This window comes from Ovis aries, chromosome 23, assembly GCF_016772045.2.
Source record: "Ovis aries strain OAR_USU_Benz2616 breed Rambouillet chromosome 23, ARS-UI_Ramb_v3.0, whole genome shotgun sequence".
Taxonomy (NCBI): Eukaryota; Metazoa; Chordata; class Mammalia; order Artiodactyla; family Bovidae; genus Ovis; species Ovis aries.
In genome coordinates this window covers 48,422,955-48,433,427 of record NC_056076.1, presented here as the reverse complement: position 1 = coordinate 48,433,427, position 10,473 = coordinate 48,422,955, and the positions used below count along the sequence as shown (strand labels likewise).

General features: G+C 40.4%; 1 non-coding gene across 1 annotated transcript; it reads left to right on the top strand.

The window, feature by feature from the left end:
• Nucleotides 1–6,013: 6,013 nt before the first annotated feature.
• Nucleotides 6,014–6,120, top strand: LOC114110501 (U6 spliceosomal RNA). Its single transcript, XR_003586753.1, has one exon. It is a non-coding gene; the product is annotated as a U6 spliceosomal RNA (small nuclear RNA).
• Nucleotides 6,121–10,473: the final 4,353 nt, after the last annotated feature.

Genomic DNA, 10,473 nt, shown 5'->3' with positions numbered 1-10,473 from the left:
AACAGTGCAAAGCAGGAAGACAAGCAAAATGAAATGATAGCCAACAGTTTGCAGTAAAAATGGACACAGAAGTACTTCCAAAATTATACGGAAGGACTCAGAATCTAGGCTTCCTAAGGCCACTCAGTGTGGTCACAGCCCACAAAACTCAGTAAACCCTGAGTCTGACAGGGCTTTGTTCCTGAGCCCAGGAGTGCTGAAGAAGGGTTGGGGTTATATTGAGTGTTTTTTGTTTACAAATATGTGAGGTGAAGGTGAGGTGAAGTCGCTCAGTCGTGTCCGACTCTTTGCGACCCCATAGATTGTAGCCTACCAGGCTCCTCCGTCCATGGGATTTTCCAGGCAAGAATACTGGAGTGGGTTGCCATTTCCTTCTCCAGAGGATCTTCCCAACCCAGGGATCCAACTCGGGTCTCCTACATTGTAGGCAGACGCTTTACCATCTGAGCCACCAGGGAAGCACAAATGTGTGCGTAAGCTATATTTCTTGTTATACACACACACATACATATGTGTATGTGTGCATGGTCGCTTCAGTTGTGTCCAGTTCTTTGTGACCTGATGGACTGTAGCCCGTCCACAGGGCGCTCCAGGCAGGAGTACTCGAGTGGGTTGCCGTGCCCTCCTCCAAGGGATCTTCCTGACCTAGGGATCGAACCTGGGTCTCTTATATCTCCTGCACTGGCAGGCAGGTTCTTTACCCTGAGCCACCTGGGAAGCCCCTTGACAACCTACAGAGACTTGTAAAGCTCTAGATAGTTGCAGAGAGAAGTACCTGGAGGGCATGGGCTGTGTTTCTACCTCTTTTGCACAACTGGTGATACTTGGTTAAGACACGTATTAGATTGTTGGTAAATTTCTTACTAAAGGGCTGTGTACGGTTAGTGGAGGAATTTGGAGTGAACCTGGTGGGTGGTCCTGCTAATTTTACCAACGTTTAAAGTTAGTTTTGTCTACATGACTACAATGCTATTCTCACGCCTACAGAATTAGTACTAATTCCTTCATATAGCCAGATATACATTTTGTGTTTGAATTTCTCCTATTGTCTCATCTTCTTTCATTTTTATGGTTTTTCTTGTTTATTGAGATGTAATTTACAGATGGGAAAATGCGCAGATTTCAAGTGTACTCCTTGACAGAATTTTACAGGGATGTGCATTGTCAGAGCCAAAGTATATTCCAAAGTGGTAGCATCAGATCTATAGTTCTGCCATCAGTGTGTGAGTTGAAGTTGCTTCACATTCTCACAAACAGTATTATCAGTACTTTAAATTTTAGTCATTTCTATTGGGAGGGGCAAAGTGTAGATGTATAGCTCTGATTCATAATGATATCGAGAGCACCTTTCTGTATGTCTATTCTGCATGTTCATTATTTTTTAAAAAATTGGCTTGTCTAACTTTTTCATACTGATAATGGAGCTTTTTATATGTTCTGGATATTAGTCAGAATATATACATATCTTCTCCCAATTTGGCCAATCCTTTCACTCTATTTTATCTTATCTTTTGATTAGAAGATATTCTTGGCTCAGTGAAGTAAAATTTATCAGTGCATCCTTTTTTGGTTAGTGTTTTTTGTGCTTTATTAAGAAAAATTTGTCTCCTTGAATATAATGAAAAAACTCTTATATTTTTCTCTAGAATTAATGTTTGTGTGTGATGTGAGGTAGTTTGTATATGATGTGAGCTAGAGGTCAAGGTTAATTTTTGCATATGGAAATCCGCTTGGCCTAGTGTTATCTTTCCACCATTGAGCAGTAATAGTAGCAGTGCCTCTGCCCTAAAGCGAGTTAATGGGTGTGTAGAACTCTTTCTTGTCTATTTTACTTATCTGTTTATCTGTAGTTTTACCTAAAGCATGCTGTTAGTTACTATAGAATTATATTAATTCTTGCTATCTAGTACCCCTAACTCTAGGTAATCACTGGCCTGCTTCCTTTCACTATAGTCTGTTTTTTCTAAAATTGCATATAAAGGGAATGATGTAGCATGCATCCTTTTGCTTCCCGCCTCTTTCACTCAGCAGAAGGTTTGTGAGATTCATCAATTTTGTCGCATGTTTCAGTCATATGTTCCTTTTAGTTGCAGAGTAGTATTTCATTGCATGGATATACAGACATTTGCTTATTCTTTCATCTGTTGATGGACATTTTTTTTCTAGTTTTTTTTTTCTATTACAAATAAAGGAGTTACAAACATTTATACACAAAAAGTACATAAAGTTGGTTTTGTCTGAAAGATCACAGAAATACAAATGAGATATCAAAACATTAGGAAGTACAGTTTGCTCTGTGTTCTTGCAAAAACTACTTATAATACATGTTTCTTGTTAAATGTTCACTCTGAAAAAATTATTGAGTGAATGAATGAAAAGTGAAGTGATGAGAGGGGATAGCAACTCTGTCAATAATTAGCATCTAAGTTTCTTCAGCTTTAGAATAAGCTTGAAAATGTTGGTTCATTCCAATTTAAAATTCTATGATTCAGTTACTATTCATAAACTCAATTAAGACAGTCACTGCTTGGTAAGAGGCAACAAAGCGCAACTATGTAACCTGGTGGTTCATTTGCTACCAGATGTTAAAATGAACAGTGGGTGGTGCACTTTCCTGCAAACAGAAGAAGTAGCAGGTAGACAGTAGAAGATACATTAATTCATCTGATCAGGAATTACTAAATGCCTATGGGAGCCAACCTGCTCGGTACACTGTGCATTAAAGTAACTTAAAGTTATTAATGTGAAGACTGGGGACAAGGCCTTATTGGGCATGATGATAGTAAGATTCCTGTAAGATTACTGGAGACACTCATATGTCCAGAGAAGGGGTGGCCTACCCGTGAGCCAGAGGGAGGGTCAAGGTTACCTAATTCCTGCTTATCTACAGCCAGAGTGGGTTCATCTTCTTCTTCACTCTATGGGAAGATTATGGAAACTTCAAACCAACTATTCACTCAGCAAAATATTTCTTGACCACCTGCTAAGAGCCAGGCATGGTGCTAGGCACTGGAGATACAAAGATGAGCAAATGTAGTCCTGTCCCCGAACTGCTCAGATGGTGATTGGAGACCACTGTGGGGATGGAGGGCGATGCAGTGTGGCAGTCTTGGTTGGCAGACATAGTTGCATGGTACCTGGCTGCCACCCACTGCACCTGCCTTTCCCAAAGAGGTATGGTAAATTTCCTGTTGGTTTGCATATGGCCTCAGCATCCTTCCTGACACAGCCATCAGGTAATCACTACCCATGAATCAGAATTGGCACAAAAGATGGAACCTATTTGCTTCCAAGGCAACGAAGGCTATAATAACACCACACACACTTGCTATGGGAGCCCGGTTCAGTTCAGTTCAGTTCAGTTGCTCAGTCGTGTCTGACTCTTTGTGACCCCATGAACCGTAGCACGCCAGGCCTCCCTGTCCATCACCAATTCCCGGAGTCCACCTGAACCCATGTCCATTGAGTCGGTGATGCCATCCAACCATCCCATCCTCTGTCGTCCCCTTCTCCTCTTGCCCTCAATCCTTCCCAGCATCAGGGTCTTTTCAATGAGTCAGCTCTTCGCATGAGATGGCCAAAGTATTGGAGTTTCAGCTTCAGCATCAATCCTTCCAATGAACACCCAGGACTGATCTCCTTTAGGATGGACTAGTTGGATCTCCTTGCAGTCCAAGGGACTCTGAAGAGTCTTCTCCAACACCACAGTTCAAAAGCATCAATTCTTTGGTGCTCAGCTTTCTTCATAGTCCAACTCTCACATCCATACATGATCACTGGAAAAATCATAGCCTTGACTACACAGACCTTTGTTGACAAAGTGATGTCTCTGCTTTTTAATATGCTGTCTAGGCCCAGAGGAGCAATTAATTAGCGCTTTTGGGTGAAATTTGGGTGAGAAGTCACTGAGTGAATGAGAAATCAACTGGGCCTCAAAGAATGAATAGGTTACTGTTGGTTAAAGACCGCCAGGCCTCCTTTCACTCTGTGCACTGTTGCTGGCTTACTCTGCAACTGGGAGAGAAGGTAATAGACCCTGGGAAACATGACTCCCTTTTAGGTAAAGGTGGGGCCTATTCAGTTTCCTTAGATTGGGGCCCTGATGGGAGTAGCAGATGCTTGGGAGGGGATGGAACCTTGATGTGTAGTGTGGCTGAACCAGCCTATTGGAGAAAGTCCAGGTTGCTGGCCCAGCCACTGGGTTTTCTTTGGCAGAAGAATGTCCAGCCTTTTCGTGTAGTTGGTGCCAAGCAGGCCAGGCATAGTGAGCTCATGGCGTTTCATGAGTCCTGGAGCTGGAGACTTAGGGTGGAGGGATGTAGAGGGCCGGAGATAGTTCTAATGGCTCCAGGCTTGCAGCAGGCAGGGATTTGGCCCAATGGAGACAGGAAATCTTCTGAGCTTTCAGACATTGTGTCATATGAATGTTTATTTGGGAAGAGGAAGCCATCCAGGGAGCACTGGTGCCTGTCACCAGCTCCTGGGAGAGAAACCCAGCCGGTGCGTGTGTTACACTCCTCTACCACATGCCCGTGGAGCACATGGACACACAGGCTCTTGCACCCTCATCACCCACCCCACCGCCCCCACCTGTGCACACGGGTGAAGTGAGTTAGCCCATATTCAGTGAGAAATAACAGAGCTCCAGAGCCCGGCTGCCTGCATTTCCACCCAGATCAGGCCACAAGGGGCCTGACTCTCTGGGGCAAGTCCTGTCCTGCCCATCCTTGATTTTCCCATCTGTAAAATGAAGAAGGGAAAACCTCTTCAACCTACTTGAGAAAACAGAGAGAGAAGAGCTGTGCAGAGCAGAACAACTCCATCCAAACGATGAGCAATCTTTGTCCTCATGACCACACAGCGGACTCCCTTCTTTATATTCAGCCACCTATCAAGTCCTGTGGACTCTTTCGGGTATCTAACAAGCATCACCTCCTCTCTGTCCCCACTACCTCCGATATAGTTTACATCTTAGTTATGGGCAGCTGACCCTCTGTGCTAGCCATCTCACATCTCCTTGCCTCGGCACACCTGCTCACATTGCTCTAAGGATGGCTCAGGTTAGATACTTCCTGTCCCCCGGTCTTTCAGACTTCCTCCTGGCCTCCTTGCCTTCAGTCTCAAATTCTTCCTTGATCTTTAATTACCTACTCTTCCAGTGGTATCTTCTATTTTTCCCATACCAGTCTTCTGTGCTACAGCTATACCATACTCCTATTTCTTGAGCAACTTTGCAAATTCTTAACTTTGTACATTTCCCTTTATTCCTGGATGTGCTTTTATTTTCTTTTTTAAAGTACTCATCATGTCCATGTATTTGGAAAAAAGCAAAGTATGTTACAGATTCATTAAAGATACATATGTGAAACCATAAACACATTGAGAGAAAATATGGGTGAATATTTGTGCATACTTTGTAATCAGAAAGGTGTTTCTAATATGACAAAGTCATAGAGTAGATAACGTCTTAATCAAGTTTCAGGAAGTGAATAACTAATCAGAGTTGAAAACTTCTATACATCAGCACAAGGCTTCCCTGGTGGCTCAGTGGTAAAGAATCAGCCTGCCAGTGCGGGAGACTCGGGTTTGATTCTGCTGAAGCCTGTGGGCCCTAGAGCCTGTGCTCTGGCAACAAGGGAAGCTGTCACAATAAGAAGCCAGCTCGCTGAAACTACACAGTAGCCCCTGCTTGCCACAACTAGTGAAAGACCCACGCAGCAGTGAAGATGCAGCACAGCCAAAAATAAGTAACTAAGAACCAACCAAACAAACCTCTACACATCAAAACAAACCGTAACAGAAATGCATAGAAAGGGTTTGGAAAGTCATTAACAAATTATTAAATGTGGTTATTTCTGGGGAGAAAAGTAAAATTCTTCTGTTTTGTGGATGTGATGGTAGATTGAATTTTCTTAACCTGGTATAATTGTGATCATTAGAGATGTACAGAGATGATATATTCCTTTGTAATCAAGAATATTAAAGACATCAATACAAACAAAATTTAAAAGCTGTCCTCACTTTAGCAGCCCGTATACTAAAACTGGAACAATACAGAGAAGATTAGCATGGCCCCTGTGCAAGGATGACACACGACTTCATGAAGTGTTTCATATTTTTTTAAAAAAAGCTAATGGCAAAGTGGTAAAAATATCTGTAATATATGAGACAGTCAAGGGACGAATATCCTCACTATGTGAAGAGCTGTTACAAAAATAGAGGGGGAAATGAACAACTCATTAGGAAATGGGCCAAGTGCACAAATAAGCAATTAACAAAGGAAAAATGTTTATGGCCAAAAATCTTATGGAAAAACATCAGCCCCATTAATAATTTAAAAATTTAAATTAAAACAAGGAGTTTGGCAAAGACATCTGGACTGATACATTAAAAGAAAAATAATTGATCTTTGCCAAGCTTCCTGTTTTAATCCACATTTTGAAATCATTAATTAAGCTGATATTTTCCCATTTATTAACTCTCTATATAGTGAACTCTTAGACACTCAGGTACTGCAGGAATGCACACTCATATGTTATTTTGGCAGGCAATTTGACAATAGCTATCTAATCTTCAGGGCTTCCCAGGTGGTGCTAGTGGTAAAGAATCTGCCCGCCAATGCAGGAGATTCCTGGATCAGGAAGACCCCTGGGAGTAGGAAATGGCACCCCACTCCAGTATTCTTCCCTGGAAGATTCCATGGTTAGAGAAGCCTCATGGGCTACAATCCATGGGGCCACAGAGAGTCAGATACAACTGAGTGACTGAGCACATACATGCATCTAATCTCACAAATGTGTGTATATTTTGACTCAGTAATTTCATTTCCTACATTTATTCTCAAGAAATAATTAAGAGCAATCCAAAGGGGACCACATCAATGCATTGTCATTAAAGTGGCAAAAATTAAAGATAAAGAGAGAATGTTAAAAGCAGTCAGGGAAAGGCAACAAGTCACATACAAGGTTATTAGTTGATTTTTCAGCAGAAACTCAGCAGGTCAGAAGGGAGTGGCATGATATATTTAAGGTGATTAAGGGGAAAATTCTACAACCAAGGATACTTTACCAGGCAAAGCTCTTATTCAGATTTACTGGAGAGATCAAAAGTTTTACAGATAAGCAAAAACTAAAACGTTCAACACTACCAAGTTAGCTTTACAAGGAATGTTAAAGAAACTTCTCTTAAGTGAAAAATAAAAGGCCACAGCTAGAAACATGAAAACTGTGAAGAGAAAAATCTTATAGGTAAAGGCAAATCTAGAGTAAAGGCAGTAAATCAACCATGTACAAAGCTAATAGGAACGTTACAAGAAGAGAGTAAAATCATCTGTATCTACAATGAGCAGCTGAGGAATACACAAAACAAAAAATGCGAACTATGATGTCAAAAACAGAGATCACGAGGAGATAAGAGTTTAAATGCATTTAAAACTAAGTGATTAGCGACCTAAAACAATCGAACATGCACACACACACACATATATAGATTGCTATGTATAAACTTCATGGTAATCAGAGCCAAAAATCTATGATACACACACAGAAAAGAAAAAGGGATTCAAACCGAACACAAAAATAGTCATCAAATCAAAAGGGAAGAAAGTAAAGAAGGAGAAAGGAACAGAAAAGAACTAGAAAAGCAATCCCAAAATAATTTATGTCAATAAGCATATATGTCTCAAAAGTTACTTTAAATGTAAATTGACTCAATACCCCAGTCTAAAGACATATGGTGGCTGAATGAAAACAAGACATGTACATATACTACCTAAAAGAAAGTCACTTCAGATTTAGAGACACAAACAGACTGAAAATGAGGGAATAGGAAAAAGTATTCCATGTAAATGTAAATTTTAAAATGTTGGAGTGCTGCTGCTGCTGCTGTCGCTTCAGTCGTGTCCGATTTTGTGCGACCCCATAGATGGCAGCCCACCAGGCTCCCCTGTCCCTGGGATTCTCTAGGCAAGAATACTGGAGTGGGTTGCCATTTCCTTCTCCAATGCAGGAAAGTAAAAGTGAAAGTGAAGTCACTCAGTCGTGTCCGACTCTTAGCGACCCCATGGACTGCAGCCTATCAGGCTCCTCCATCCATGAGATTTTCCAGGCAAGAGTGCTGGAGTGGGGTGCCATTGCCTTCTCCAAAAGTTGGAGTAACAATACTTAAATCAGCTGAAATAGAATTTAAATAAAGACTGTAAAAGAGACAAAGAAGGACACTATGTAATGATCAAGGGATCAATTTAAGAAGATATAACAATTCTAAATATATATGGACCCAACATAGGACTACTTAGGCAAATATTAATGGATGTAGGAGAAATCAACTGTAACACAATAATAGTAAAGACTTTAACATTCCACTGAAATCAATGGACAGGTCACCCAAATAGAAAAGCAATAAGGAAAAAGTGGCCTTAAATGACGCATTATATCAGATGGATTAACAGATACATAAAGAACATTCTAGATACATATAGAACATTCCAACCAAAAGCAGCAGAATACACATTTTTATCAAGTACATATGGGACATTCTTAAGGATATGCTAGGCCGCAAAACAAGCCTCAATAAATTTATGAAAACTGAAATCATATTATGCATCTTTTCCAGCCACAACACTTATAGAAATCAACTATAATAAAAAAAAAAAAACCTGCAAAAAATGCGAACACACGGAGACGAAACAATATGTTACTAAACAATGGATGGATCACCAAAGAAGTCAAAGAGGAAATAAAAAAATAGCTGGAGACAAATGAAAACAAAAACTCAATAGTGTGAATCTATGTGACATAGCAAAAGCAGTGTAAGAGGGAAGTTTATAGTGATACAAGCTTAGCTCAGGAAATAAGAGAAATCTGAATAACCAACCTAACTTCATAGCTAAAGAAAGTAGAAAAAGCAGAACAAACAATATCCAAAGTTAGTAGAAGGATATAAATCACAAAAATCAGAGCAGAAATAAATGGATTAGAGACTAAAAAAGTAAAAAGAAAAAAAAAAACTATCAATGAAACTAAGAGCTGGTTCTTAGAAAAGATAAAAAAGAGTGATAAATCTTTAGCCAGACTCATAAAGAAAAAGAGGAAGGGCCTAAATCACAACAAACTGTGGAAGATTCTTAAAGAGATGGGAATACCAGACCACTTTACCTTCCTCCTGAGAAACCTGTATGTAGGTCAAGAAGCAACAGGTAAACAGGACATAGAACACTAGACTGGTTCCAAAGCGGGAAAGGAGTACACCAAGGCTGTATATTATCCACCTGCTTGTTTAACTTCTATGCAGAGTACATCATGCAAAATGCCAGGCTGGATGAAGCATAAGCTGGAATCAAGATTGCCAGGAGAAATATCAATAACCTCAGATATGCAGATGACACCACCCTTATGGCAGAAAGTGAAGAACTAAAGAGCCTCTTAAGAGGAGAGTGAAAAAGTCGGCTTAAAACTCAACATTCAGAAAACTAAGATCATGGCATCTGGTCCCATCACTTCATGGAAAATAGATGGGGAAACAATGGAAACGGTGAGAGACTTTATATTTTGGGGCTCCAAAATTACTACAGATGGTGATTGCAGTCATGAAATGAAAAGACACTTGGTCCTTGGAAGAAAAGCTTTGATCAACCTAGACAGCATATTAAGAAGCAGAGACATTACTTTGCCAACAAAGGTCCATCTAGTCCAAGCTATGGTTTTTCCAGTAGTTATGTATGGATGTGAGAGTTGGACTATAAAGAAAGCTGAGTGCTGAAGAATTGATTCTTTTGAACTGTGGTGTTGGAGAAGACTCTTCGAGAGTCCCTTGGACTACAAGGAGATCCAACCAGTCCATCCTAAAGGAGATCAATCCTGAATATTCATTGGAAGGACTGAGGCTGAAGATGACACTCCAATACTTTGGCCACCTGGTGTGAAGAACTGACCATTGGAAATGACCCTGATGCTGGGAAAGATCGAAGGCAGGAGGAGAAGGGAACGACAGAGGATAAATGATTGGATGGCATCACCAACTTGATGGACATGAGTTTGAACAAGCTCTGGGAGTTGGTGATGGACAGGGAAGCCTCCTGGCATGGGGTCACAAAGAGCTGGACACGACTGAATGACTGAACTGAACTCAGAAATGAAAAAAAATAAAAAGAGAGAAGTTACAACTGAAATCATACAAACGCAGAAAATCATATGAAATTACTACAAATAAGAATATGCCAATAAAATGGACAACCTAGTAGAAATGGACAAATTCCTAGACATGTGCAATCATCCAAGACTGAATCAGGAAAAAACCAAATATGAACAGATCAATTATCAGTTAAAAAAAAAATGAACCAGCAATTTAAAAAATTCCCAAGGAACTAAAGTCCAGGACCAGATGACTTCTCAGGTGAATTCTACTAAATATTTAGAGAATATTTAACACCTATCTTTCTCAAAGTATTTCAAAAAATTACAGAGGAAGGAATAC